The sequence below is a fragment of the Capsicum annuum genome, chromosome 11, assembly GCF_002878395.1.
Source record: "Capsicum annuum cultivar UCD-10X-F1 chromosome 11, UCD10Xv1.1, whole genome shotgun sequence".
NCBI lineage: Eukaryota > Viridiplantae > Streptophyta > Magnoliopsida > Solanales > Solanaceae > Capsicum > Capsicum annuum.
In genome coordinates, this window is record NC_061121.1 from 11,377,916 (window position 1) to 11,390,893 (window position 12,978).

At 29.1% G+C, this 12,978-nt stretch overlaps 2 pseudogenes; both read right to left on the reverse strand.

The window, feature by feature from the left end:
* Positions 1-614: 614 nt before the first annotated feature.
* LOC107846736 lies at positions 615-1,617 on the reverse strand (annotated as a pseudogene).
* Positions 1,618-12,391: 10,774 nt separating this feature from the next.
* Positions 12,392-12,978, reverse strand: part of LOC107846737 — a 65,898-nt pseudogene continuing 65,311 nt past the window's right edge.

The following is a 12,978-nucleotide window of genomic DNA, read 5'->3' on the forward strand; positions in this document are numbered from 1 at the left end:
TATATATATATATATAGTAAGTTTCTTTCTTTCATACAAAAATGAAATAAAATTGGTACCTTAAAATATATTTTTGTTGTAAATTAATTTATTACTATTGTGAATGTACATAATTCTTAGGGGTAATTTCCCTCGTTAATTTGATAATTAACTCTCACACCTCTATTATCTAACACCTCAATTACCTTTCCTTAATATTCTCCATTTTTTCAATGATTAATTCCAACATTAGATGTTGCTCGATGTATCCATATAAATGATTAATTCCAATATTAGATGTTGCTCGATGTATCCATTTTATCCATTTTTACTGTAAATTAAGTCATTACTATCCATACTAACTTACTAAAGACTCGATCAACTAAAATACTACCAGGGACTGAGAAAAAAACAATAACCAACAAAAGTGGTAACCACTACTACACCACCAACAGTCTTGCTGAGCCATGATGACCATAAACACCAAAAATGCATTCTTTTATTTTCTCAAACAACAAGGCTATCACGATTTTATAATAATAATGTGACAACAAACTGCTCAATTTTAAATGTAAAATGATAACCATTAGTTACTGATTGTAATATTGGCAAAGCAGAACACTCGATTAAATATACTAATTACTAAAACCAGAACCTTGAAACTTTTTTTCAATAAGATGATTGAGTTTCTCACTCATCTCTATAGTGAAGTAATTTTTCCAATCTCCAACTTTCCCTTTATGAAAGAAAGATTTATTTGCCTCTCCAGTTGAAATTTTTCCATTTATATATTCACCTCCAAATCGCTCAAATTCTCAACACTACACATTCTTAACATTTCATCCACCACTCCACAGTTTTCTTCCTCTATGGAAAATGGACATTCCAAGAGTTCAGCTAAGTGTTTAAATTGAATTTTGGGTTGTCTTTTAATTTCTTCATACATCAAGAAAAACACTTTGTTTGACTTTTCTATGCTTTTTTTCTAATAATCAAACACGTGATTCCAAAACGGACCATAAGGGCTCACCCCCTTACAAAAAAAAAAATTAAACATGTCTTCAATGGATCTGGTATCGGTGTGATCAAGTCTTAAATCGTTTACAAAATGCCACAGAGAAATAAAATGTCCTTAGGATTCCTACATAAGTAAACAAGTTTGGTTCTTGAATCTTGAACAGATTTTGGCAATGAAGCAAAGGGCAAATGAGTTGACAAGAGTCTAGGTGTGTTGATGGATGAAAAGTTAGGGACTTGTCCATCAACATAGTGTGTCAGCTCCAAGTATGGAACAAGATCATGAGGGTTATTGACAAGTAAAGGGTGATTTTGTTCAAAAATAGAATGTTTCACTCGGTTTACAAGGACAAATAAAAGTGTTTTTAACCAAGTGGTTCATAATTTTGAAGTTGTAGCAAGGATGATATCACTATCTTCAACTTGAAATTGTCGTTGGCATGCAATCACACCTTGTAGTAGTCTTGGTGGTAACCAAAAACCTTGGTAATTGTAGGTATTTGATATAAGCCACCCTCTTTCTTTTGGTAGAGTAAAGAGCAATTTCTTACATTCATCACTAATTTCATCCTCTCTTAAATACTTAGGGGAATTTGTGCAGAAGTTTGAGATGTTGACGTTATTTTAAAGTGGATATATATTGTTTTGAACTACTATATACATGGAAACATACATGACTAACTGTTCCATTGGTGTGTAATATTGATAGGAGTAGTTAGTTAGTTAGTCAATAGCTGAGTCAGTTGTAGAGGTTGTTGAAGGTTATTAGAGGTTGCTATACAATGATAGTTAGTTACAATGAGTTGTCAATGAGCTGGATACATGATTCACTTCTTAGCTCATTCTTATATCATCTTAAATCAAGTCTATAAATAGACTAATAACTGTAATCTTCAGAAGAGAATAATGAAAATTCAGTTTCTGACTATCTTCTTCTTCTCCTTGATTGCAAGTTATCAAGCTGAAATTCTTCCATTTCACATGGTATCAGAGTCCCAAGTTCAACACTAAGTGTGTTTTCGATCATATTTCACCAAGTTTTCTACGCAACTTGAGATCTCTGTCTCAGTGCATTTGCGATCTCTATTTTTTGGCTTCTTCTTCTTCGGGATTTGGATCTACCTTACAATTACATCCTATCAATCATGGCACCTAAAATAGATCAAAATGATCCATTTTTCATTGGTGCTTCTAATATTTCTAGTGTCATAATTGTTCTAATTAAGTTAACTTGTTCAGAAAACTGTAGTTTATGGAGTCAATCAATGCGTATTGTGCTCTTAGGTAAGAGAAAATTTGGACTTGTCACTGGAACCTACAGCAAGGAGTCATATAGAGAAACATGCAATACAATTGTGCTTTCCTGGATCATAAACACTATGAGTGAAAGTCTGTTATCTAAAATTATTTATGCCATAAATGCTTGTGCAGTTTGAAAAGATTTGAAGGAAAGATATGATAAGGTGAATTGTATGCGTATATACTAATTGCATCATGAAATTAACATGCACTCTCAAGGTATAGATTCAATCTCATCTTATTTTTCCAAACTGAAGAGTTTATGGAGCGAGTATGACGTACTAGTTCCAAATCCTAGTTGTAATTTCCCTCAGTCTCGAGAGTACTCAGATCTTATGTGTCAACTTAGACTCTTACAGTTTTTAAGTGGCCTAAATGAGTCCTGTGATCAAGCTGGAAGACAGATAATGCTCAAAGGAGTGAATCCTACTCTTAATCAAGCTTATGCCATGCTTATAGGGGATGAAATCCAACATTCAGCTTGTATGATAACTATGAATGATAGATCAGAACCACTTGCTATGCAAGTGAATCGAAATTATGGTTTTGGACAAAACAACACTAACTATAAAGGCAGAAAATATGATTACTGCCATCTCTTAGGTCATATCAAAGAAACTTGTTACAAGTTGGTAGGGTATCCGAATGACTGAAAGAACAAGAAGAAACAAGGATACAACTCTAACTTCAGGTCACAGAACACTGGCAGTAACAATGGAGGTAACAATTTTGTCAACATTGGTAACAAATTTTCTCAAGCTCCAACTATGGTAACTGGTCAGATTGATACTACTAGTTCTAGTCATGAAGGGACTCATGCACCACTGGCCAAGCCTCAAACATTCATTGAGGAGGAGTACACTCAGATTATGACCATGTTGAGCAAAGATACTAAAGATATGAAACAAGTCAATATGACAGGTATTACTACTTATTTCTTGTCCAAAGCCTGTCCTGACAGTTGGATTGTAGACTCAGGTGATACACATCATGTGTCTGCATATAAACACTTATTCAAAAGTAGTACCAGATTAGACAAAAATCATTTAGACAAGTTGCACCTCCCAACAGGTGATGAAGTGACAATCTCACACACTGGAGAAGCCTACATTTTTGCAGATGATGTGATCAAAGATGTCCTACTTGTTCCAGACTTTAAACTTAATTTGTTTTCTGTTGCTATGATAACCAAAGAACTTTCATGCTTTGTGTCCTTTTATCCTGATTTTTGTATCTTTCAGGTTCTCTTCAATGGCAAGGTGAAGGGGATTGGTAGACAAAAGGGTGGACTGTATGTTCTTAAAGGTAGATGGACAGGAAATACTAATCAGTCAGGATCAAAAACCCGCAAATTCATTGCAGAAATCTCAACTTTCAGTTGCAGTTTATGGCATCAAAGACTTGGACACCCTGCTTCTCAGGTTCTCAAATGTTTAGACATTCTGAAGAATCCTAGTGATGTAAATATGTTGAATAAATGTACTGTGTGTCTTTTTAAACAACTGTTTCACCTTTTCTTGAAGATCATGAGTTAAAAAAAATATATATTACATAAGCGTCTAGATCACTCTAGATCCCCTCGAAACTCTTTTAAACTATCCATCTAAGTCCTAAATCACCATCCAGACCTATGTAAAACTCCGATTACGAGTTCGTTTATATCAAATGCCGACATTAGTCAACTCTTATTTTAATTCTTTTCACCAAACCTCTATTTTTATTTTTATTTTTGATTTCTTATTATATAGGCATTCGAGTGTGATGAGACCCAGCCACCCATCCGCGCAAGTCAAAATTCACATTTAAACATATGAGAAGTTTCATTTAGGGAAAGAAAAGTTCTTTTACTAGCGGTCAAATGGATGGTTACAAGGTCGTCATCTGTTTTGGATTTTTCCTTCTCAATGTTATCGAAGGAAAATTAAAGATTGGAAGAATTATTTTACCATAGAAACGAGTGATAAATTCAAACATATCATTACACAAAAGCTACCTGGATTAAGGTTTGTAATAAACAAATGGACCTTGGGCCTAACTCAACTTCAAAAGCTAGATTATGAGGGGAGGATTCTCCAAGATCATATAAGGAGACCAAGGACCCTTTAACCCACCGATGTGGGACTCCAACAGTTTGTGTGCACATGATTTAGCATTAATTAATATGATGTATGCAAATTGATAAATGCAATTATTTGTTAATGTTGGATTAATTGTATTTGAGAGAATGCAATAGAAACATCCTAAAGAAGCTCTATTATATAGTATTGATACTATTTTAAATATTCATTACTCAAATTGTTGCAAATTTTGCAGTTAATACATATTTCTTTATTTTGTCACGGACAAGCCAAGCCCAATACAATAGTGTCAATGAGGTTGGACGAGGATTACTCTTAGTTTGGCTATTTCATTTGAAGATCATGAGTGATTTTCATAAATGTCTTTAAAACAATTTCTTTGTTTTCTAGAATTTAACTAGGTAGTGACTCTATTTTTTCAATAAATAATGGGATAACTACATGATTTGTCAAACATAGGCTCCTAATTATCTTATTTAGCCTAAGTTTCAATTAATTACAATTCATAGCCTCCTCTTGCCTATTAATTAGTAATAAATACATATATAACGACATGTTTACTATTCCCTCCGTCCCAAATTATTCGCCCCAAATTGAGATGGTATAGCTATTTAGAAAATAATGATTGATAATATAAATTTACCATTTTGCCCATATTAATTGTGTCATGTTGTTAGTTCCGATAATGATGGAGTTATTATATGGTCGATACCAATAGACTTTTTTCATGGATAATTATAATTATAGGATTATCAAAGTTTTTGCAACATTTTTTAAGATTTGATAATTCAATGCTAGTAACGAGTAATGAATTACTAAGGGCATAATGGAAGAAAAAATTGTCTTGTCTTATTTAATGAAAAAAGACAAGTAAAATGAGAAATCAAATTATGAAATTTAGGACGGGCAATTTGAGACGGAGAGAGTAGTATTTACTAAAAATCCCAACTATTTTCAAAATTTCATAATATCCCAACTTTTAGTCTTTGATGATACATGTTACTTAACTTAGATACATCCTATAGATACATGTTTTAATTAAACTAATTAGCACGTTTTAAGAAATGTAACGGATAAAGTAGCATTAAAACAGTAATTAAGCAAACTAATTATGATAAAAATAAAATAATATCCCACGATTTATGGTAATTAGTTTGTTATTCCACCATTCTAAATAAGAACCTTTCCATAATCTGTTTTGGAATTTTAAAAAGTTCATGTGACTTGTTCAAAAAAAGAATACAATCATTTTTTTTATTTCTTATTTTTGTTGAGTAATTGCAATGAATATTTCAGTGTTGTTACGTCATTTCAGCATTTGGGTTAACGATATCAACTACGAGGGCTATAAGAGCGATGAAATCGTGGTTAGTAAACACATAACTTACGAAAAACTGATTTCGACAATTGTTGTAGAACTGAAAATTGACGAAAGCAGAAAAAAATTAAGGCTCATTACATAGTTGATGGTAATGCGGCACAGTTGTTGATTCATAACGAGATAGGTATGAAGCTTTATATCGAAATTAAGAAAAGTCAGCGTGGTGTTGAGGTTGTTCAAATCTAGAAGGACAAGTGTACTCTAATTTCAGTTATGACATGGTATACAGTTGAGCATTCCTTCAATTTCTATGCGAAAAGATCAGACCAAAAAAGGTATGTTTCATCTTTAACGTATCAGTTGTTGTTAATTGTCTCTACTTTAATAAATTATGTATCTAACGTTACATAATTATTGTTTTACACAAATTTATTTTAAGGCCAAGATACATATTTTTGTGCACATGACACATTTTTTTTAATATTGTATCTGAGATTTTATAGTTGTGTTTAATTATGTACCTCGCTGTGTTTTAGTTTATCTATATCACCATACGAAAGATACATAATAGTATTGTTATAGATACATGTTGTACACGTTTATGTAGTTTATATATCTATTTTTTTTAGTAGGTGAAGAAAAATATGCTAAAGTTTTTTTTATCATTGCAGCTATGTCTTAAGATGTCGTTCGGAGGATTGTGTTTGAATATTTAAAGTATCATGCTGCCGGGGGACTGAACTCTTTAAAGTTAGATTTTTTTTAGGATGTCCACAAATGTTCGTTGAAGGATGCTTCAATACTTGACATCGATGAAACAATCAATAAAATTACAGTCCCATACATTATTGATGAAAACTCATCTCCATTGCTCATCCTAGTGATATGGGCGTAAAGTCTTACATAAAAGTTAAAAAAATATGCCCGATACAATTTTATTTTTGAAAGAATGAAGAATTGTAGCAATTACAAAATAGGATTATAAAAATAAAGAATCCAAATGAAATAAAATATTTAATTTTTATTCGGATTGCTAAAAATAAAATATTTTTCTGAATATTGTGAATGAATTTTTAAGACATCATGCCGAAAGGGTTCAAAATTATTCAAAGTAAGGATACTTCAGAACTTGAAATCGATGAAATAAGGAATAAAATTGAAGCCCCATACATTATTGATGAAAATTAATCGTCATTGTTCATCCTAATGATATGGGTGTACAGTTTTACATAGACGTTAAAAAATTGTGCCCAATACAATTTTATTTTTTTAAAAAAATGAAGAACATGTAGCAGTTACAAATTAGGATTCTCAATAAAGAGTCCAAATAAAATAAAATTTTTTTTACTCAAATTGCTAAAATAAAATAGTATATTTGGTGAATTTGGTCCATTATTGCTAATTTCTATTTTTGGTCAATATTAGTAGTATTTGTGGTTAATTTTGATTTTGTTTCAACATTGCTAATTTTGGATTTTGATTAATTAAAGTATTTTTAAAAATTTAAATTTTTTTTGTTATTGCTAATTTTGATTTTTGTTTAATGTAAATATTCCTTTTGGTAAAAAATTAATTTTGTTTCATAATTGGCTTATTTGGTAAAAATGATTTTTGGTCCAACTTGCATTATGTTTGAAAGATACATACATTTACAATAACACAATACCAGATATAAAAATGCTTAAATTATTTTTATTGTTTTGCAGAATATGTATCTTTGATATAAATAATTAAATTCAAAAAAAAAAATGCGAGATACATATAACATAGCTCTCATACACAATATATATCTTTAAGTTTACTAACATGTATCTTTGGTATGCTGATTTTGCTAAAAACTTAAAAACAAGAGTTACATGTAAAACTTAAGCAGATAACAAGAGATACAATATATTGAAAAAAGTATCATGTATATCTAAATATGTATCTAAGCCTAAAATTACAAAGATCTGAAATAATAAGAGATACATAAATCCACAATAACACAAAATCAGATATACAAAAAGCTTAAAATGTATTTGTTATTTTACAGAATATATATTTTTGGTATAAAAAATTAAATCAAAATAAAAAATAATGTGAGATACATACAAAACACCCTCGTACACAATATGTATTTTTAAACTTACTAACATATAACCTTGACCAAAAACACTTACTAACATATATCTTTGATATTCTTATTTCACTAAAACTCAAAAAATAAGAGATACATATAAAAACATAAGAAAAAAACTAGAGATACAAGAAATTGAAAAAAATATCTTTAGTGTCTTAATATGTATCTCGGTCTAAAATTGCCCACATCTGATTTCACCTTATTCTTGAGATCGGCATCCATAGCTATAATATCCAAAGTAGACGGATGTGTAAAAGGAACAGATCTTCACCGTCCATTTACAGGATTTTTCGATGACCCATTATTCATAAACAACTTCAGTTCTCTTCTTCGTTGTTCAATATCATCAGAAACTGTATGAATATGCTGAAGATAGGACTGAAGAGTATGCTATTTATCCTTCTTCTTAATCCTTATCAAGAAACTCGGATTACAAACTCCTCCAAATCTTTCAACTTTGTTTATCCAAAAAAATTCTCACTCCAAGAAATTTATCTTGAATGACCTGATTATCATCCAATAACAATATAATATCATTAGATTTCTTATCGGAGAATAAATTAGTGTAATTTGAATCTTCGATTGGTGGCAACGAATTGACATAAAGAAAAACTCTCTTGTAAAACTGATTTTACTGTCCATATTCGTTCAGTTCGGCAACTTTAAGGTACCCATTTTTGTAACACAAAAATCAACACTGTTTTGTATAAGATAAATCTAACAAGAAATAAAAGGCACGGGACCAAGAACAATAGAAAAAGTATAATTATAACCCAAATGGTGGAGGAAAAAATTGGATTTTATCATACAATATTAGAAGAAATTGAAAAAGATTTTTGGGGGAAAATTTACCTTAATTCAAAATTTTGAATTATAGAAAGAAAAAAAAGGGGGACTGAAATCACCCCCTGAATTAATGGCATAGATGGTGGAAGAAGTCGTTCTTAATTTGGTAAAGAAAGGGTGTATGATGAGGGGCTTTTAACTTGTATCTCAACTTTTAGTAAAAGTAGTAAATGTTGGGATATAAGTAATATTTTTAAAGTGGAGGGTTTTTAGTAATTTTAAAACTTAAGTTGTTCTTTTAGGTAATTTTTTCTATTAATTATCCTTAATTACAATTCATAGTCTCTCTCATTTATTTTCTCTCTTTATCTATTTAATATTACTCTTCTTCTTTTTTTCTTTTCAGTTTTCTTCATCATTTTTTCTTTTTTCTTTTTTTTTTTTGTTGTTTTTCTCTTTCTCTTTACCTTTTTCATTTTTTTTTCCGTTTCTTTCATTTCTTGTTTTAGTTTCTTTTACATTTTTTCCACTTCTTTTTTTTTTTTTTGTATTTTTTCTCTCATTTGTTGTTGTTGTTGCATTTTCTATTTTATATATTTTTATATTTTATATTTATTTGTATCATACTATATATTTTAAATAAATTTATTATTTGTAGTTGAATAGTTTAATCGTGAATATGTACAATTTATCATTTGTATTTGTATACAAAAAAAGTATATGGATTACTTGTATTTGTTTGGGTCTTAAATATATAAATATATAATGTGTCATTCAATGCAAATGTATCATTAGTATTGTTATTTCAAATTTATCATTTGTATTTCTATATAAACAAGTATCATTTTGTATGTGTATGGTTCAACTTGTATAAACGTGTATCATTTAACGCAAATGCAATATTCATTTTTGTATAATTTATCATTTTATAAATACAAGTTTTCAAATTAAAAAAAAATCTTTTATAATTATTTAAAAATATAAATGATCTTTCCAACTACAAACAAATGAAACAAATTAAATTACAAATAAAAATATAATAGGCAGTCAACTTAAGATATAAATACAAAATAGTTCTTTAAAAATACAAATAAATCGATAAAAATAATAACAAATACAAATAAAATAAAATCAAAAAATATAAATACAATGTCCAGTCAATTCTAAAATTAAAATATAAATATAAAATAATTCTTTTAAATAAAAGTGTGAATTGTATAAAATATAAATAATGGTGCGACTAGCAAACACAAATACAAGTGCGAATTATAAATACAAATACAAATGTGAACTATAGCGTACAAATACAAGTGTGAACTATAAAATACAACTACAAATGCGAACAAATAACATTCAAATATAAGTGTGAACTAGCAAACACAAATACAAATATAAATGTGAACTATAACATACAAATACAAGTGCGAACTATAAAATACAAATACAAATACGAACTATAACATACAAATATAAGTGCGAACTATAAAATACAAATACATGCGAACTATAATATGTATATACAAAAACAAGCATGGACTATAAAATGCAAATGCAAATACAAATATAATTGTATCAATTACGAATACAAAAATACAAATGAAGATGTGAATACAAATATAATAAGTAATTATGATAGTTTTATTATTATTCATGACTTGTATTCGAGTAGATATATTTTTCAAAGATACAAAAAAACATAAGATAGAAAAAAAAAATTAAAAGGTACAAAAAAAGAAAACCGAAAAGAAACAAAGAAAAAAAAAAGAATGAAAATAAAAGATATAGATAGAAAAAAAGAAAAAAAGGACAGAAAGAGAGAAACAAAAAAGGAAAAAAAAAAAACATATAAAAGAAGAAAAAATCGAAAAAGAAAAAAAAATACAAAAAATGAAAGAAAGAATCGAAAAAGAAAAAAGAAAATGAAATAAAAAAATCAAAAAGTAAAAGAAATTAAAAAAGAGAAAAGAATAAAATAAAAAAATGAGGGTGAATACAAATATAATGCACAGTTATGATATTTCCATCATCATTTATGACTTGTATTCGATGTAGTCATATTTTTCAAAAACAAAAAATTATAAAATATAAAATGTGATTAATATGTTTATGTTTTTATGAATACAGATTATTGGGTAAAAGCGAATACATCGAATGTGAATTGAATACATGGGTTATAAATGGTAATATTGCAAGGTATGGCTATAAAAGATGAGTTTTTTGTCAAACAATAGCTATTTTTTGAAACTTCCCCAATAAATAAATAATGAAGTAATAAAGTCTTTTTTACTACGATAAAAAAACGGATGTCAATTCTTGACTTGATATTTGTAGCAATATTTGTGGACTTAATAAAATCTCATAATCAAAAACAAAACTGACCCCTTCAACCTCATTAATAGTATAGTGTAATACTAAGGATCCTACATGCATCTAATAATATTTTCTATAACAAAATCGACCCCTTCAACTTCATTGACACTATTGTAGTACTGCGGATCCGACATGCGTTCAAAGATATTTTCCTTGTAACATGCAATACTTTGTGTGCGTGTGGTTTTATCTGATTCTCTGCAATGATATGATTATATGTGTAAGAGGTGTAGGGTTGATGTGTGTAAAATTGATCTGCACCTCTCTAGTTCTCTAACCTCTCAACCTTTTCATGTTATATTGTGTGCGCAAATCGAAATGTGAATGAAAGTGTTGTGAACTAAGTTAGCGGGACTTTTCAAATATATTATTATACTTGTGTTGGATTATTCAAAATATACAATTTTTGAAGGTGCCAACATGCGTGTGACTGTATGTCTTTTGTGCCCAAAGAAATATAAATTAACTATCTGTAGGCTAAGAAAATTTAACAACTTAGATTAAGGGAAAATTCAAAGTTACATAATTAAAAGGCTAGATTAAAAGAAAAATATTTTTCGTTTGTAATTTTCATTATTTCTTTCGAAAATGAAATAAAATAGGTATCCTAAAATGTATTTTGTTGTAAATTAAGTTAATACTATTGTGAATATCCATATTTTTTAGGGGTATTTTCCTCATCAATTTTGTAATTAACTCTCACCCCTCCATTATCTCGCACCTCAATTACCTTCCCTTAATATTCTCCATTATGTCAATGATTAATTCCAACATTAGATGTTGCTCGATGTATCCATATGAATGAAGGTATTGAAAATCACGTTTATACTCTTGAAGTTGAATACATTTGTAAGAAAATAAAAATGCTCTCTCTTACTATTTACATATTTTTTTTTATCTACTTTCTTGTTTCATATTATTGCTTTTAGATTTCCTTCAGTTTATAACAACTCTATCTTTTTAGTATTTTGTCAATTTTATTACTAATAATGTAATAAGATTAAAAACTTCAAGATTAAGCCTACCAGGAAAATCTAATGCAAAACTCGTGGAGAATTAAAAATCACATGTCTATATATAATATATAAAAGCTAGTCATATTAATTATTATTTTTTAAAGAACGTGTAACGTCCAAAATAAACAAATAAAAATAAACAAAGGAAGTAAAATGAATAAAGCGAAATCGTTGGCATGCTCCAACAGTAACAGAACTTCAATTGCACCTTAAAATCAAGTATCAGATTGAAAGGGAAAAATGAACTGAGATTAAATCAATATACATAGTACATACCAAAGAATAATTTGTTTGGGGACAATTTCATTTATGCAGTCGTTACATTAGAAGCAAATACAACTACTTCAACATTGATTTTCAAAATTAATAATTGTATTCAATTGTCATATGGAAAATTAATGCCAAATCAAATGTAAAAAAATCTTAATCCAGATCCTTGGAACTTTTGTTCAATAACATGATTGAGTTTCTCACTCATTTCTGTAGTAAAATGATTCTTCCAATCTCCAACTTTCCCTTCGCGAAAATACACTTTATATTCCACTTCAAATGATGACGATTTCCCATTTTTATTCACCTCCAAATTGCTCAAATTCTCAAAGCTACACATTCTTAATATTTCATCCACCACTCCACAATTTTCTTCCTCTAAGGAAAACGGACATTCCAAGAATTCAGCCATGCGTTTAAGCGAAAGTTTGGGTTGCGCTATAATTTCTTTATGCATAAAGAAATGTACTTTGTTAAGCTTTTCTATGCTTTGTTTCCAATAATCCAACACGTGATTCCAAAACGGACCATAAGGGTTCACCCCCCTACAAAAAAGATCAAACATTTCCTCTATGGAATTGGTATCTTTATAGTGAAGTCTTAAACTGTTTGCAAAATGCCACAAAGAAATAAAATTGTCCATAGGATTTCTACATAAATAAACAATTTTGGTGCTTGTATCTTTGGTAATGAAGTAAAGGGCAAATGAGTTGAGAAAAGTCT